The sequence below is a fragment of the Leopardus geoffroyi genome, chromosome C3, assembly GCF_018350155.1.
Source record: "Leopardus geoffroyi isolate Oge1 chromosome C3, O.geoffroyi_Oge1_pat1.0, whole genome shotgun sequence".
Classification (NCBI taxonomy): Eukaryota; Metazoa; Chordata; class Mammalia; order Carnivora; family Felidae; genus Leopardus; species Leopardus geoffroyi.
The window spans coordinates 36208298-36210316 of NC_059338.1; positions in this window are offsets into that span (position 1 = coordinate 36208298).

A 2019-nucleotide genomic window follows, 5' to 3' on the forward strand; every position below is an offset into this window, starting at 1 on the left:
TATGGAGTAAGGATGAGGCCTGCCAGCATGTAGGAACCCCCAGGGTAACACTGGTCCTTAGCTCAGAAGGAGTCAGAAACAGAGACTAGGAACTAATTTGAGGATTTTTCCTTCGCCATATTTATTTTATTTTCCATGGTGGTTTAGCAATAAATCTGTAAGATGAAAGGCTTCCTTAGTTCATTCATTTATTCTAACAACAAATACAGTTGACCCTTGAACAACCCAGGTTTTCGGGGGTGCTGTACACAGGAGATACTCTGTGTATAACTTTTGACTCCCCCAAAACTTTACGAATAGCCTACTATTGACCAGAAGGCTTTCTGATAATAGAAGCAATTAGCACATATTTTTATTATAGCAACATGTATTATATACTGTATTCTTACAATAAAGCTAGAGGAAAAAATGCTAAAAAAATATATGAGAAAATACGTTTATAGTACTCTACTATATCAAAAAAACAATCTGAGTATAAATGGGCCTATGCAGTTCAAACTTGTGTTGTTCAAGGATGTTATATTTGAGAACATACTATGTACCAGGCACTGGCAACAAAGTCCAAGACAAACAGTCCCTACTTTCACCAATTTTGTAATCGAGCAGGACACAAATGCTGAGCAATTACCAGGGAACAGATTATTCTGCAAAAGGAAGTATAGGATGATATGGGAACATAAAACCAGATACCTAATTATATAGGGAAGGAACAGCCCAGATCCAACACTTGCTCCCCCAATTTACCTATAGTGTTGTGTTTTGTTTGGTTTTGAACTTTGAGCTAACCTGGTTTGGTGGGGTGGACAGTGAACAAAAAGAAGAGCTGGTGACACCATCTAATTCCCTTTCCACTCTTGAGCAACGTGGACACAAGGAAGTAGAACACATCAAGAGTGTGTCGCCACTAAAGGAGATAAAGACTCTCCCAAGAAAGATACACCTCGTATCTATCAATCCATTGGGACCAGAGAAGGAGAACTGAGGGAGATCAGTGGACAGCACTGCACTCTCCCAGCATTGTAAGAACAATAGAAAACATGGAAGAAACCAGGCTGTCTCATGAAGACCACACAGAACCACTCATCCATTCCTCTGACATGTTTGTGAATTTTTTATTACAGTCACATACTGGGAGTTTGATCCTTCTTGGCCCTACACAATTTTCAACACCTTTGCCAGCTCATATTATCTGGACCCCCAGCCAGATGGACAGACTGGCTATTAGCCTCTCCAAGAATAAGGGAAAAGCACTACCCAGATCTAGCAGTTCCCCTCCCAGTTTACCTACAGTGGGTTCTTTTTAACTTTGAGCTGGGCAGGTATAGACAGAGGCAGCCAGACACAAAGACCAAATCCTTCACGTCACCCACTCAACAAAATGATCAAAAAATATAAAGGTTCCATACCTTGCATGTTTTCTAGTTTCTAGAAGCCCAACTTCTGCTCACAGATCAACACCTGACATTTACCCAGATTTCTCTTGGTCATACTTTAGTAACAGCAGATCCCACTAGGTCCCTTAGAGACCCTAAAACCACAGCTTTAGCATTCTAAATAAGTCCCACTGCCACCTGTGACTGAATTGAGCCTAAGGCTTTTGAAGCTGCCTGACTTTTCAGCTAGCTCAACTTCAGTAGCAAATGGGGGATGGCCTGGTTTAAGTGCAGCACACTAGACAGGGGTTTTCTTATTATGGCCTGGCATGAATAGGCATCAGTATTCAAGAGGATTAGGGGCCTGCAACCAGAGATTAACATCTTGTTCTCCATTTAGGTTTTGGAGTTTCAATTATGCTTGTCTTTAAAAAAAAAAAAAAAGTTGGGGGGTAGGACGGAGAGGTCAGGGATGGAGCAAAAGTTAACAGATAAGACCAGTCTGTGGCAGCCATAGTTGCAGTGTTCTACACCATTCCTCACCTGAGTCCTTCATGCCCAGCCACCTCCACAAGAAGGGAGACAAGCAGGTTTGGGCCAGGTGAGCCTTTTGCAGAAGAGCACAGCCTAGTCCTCTTTCACTTTG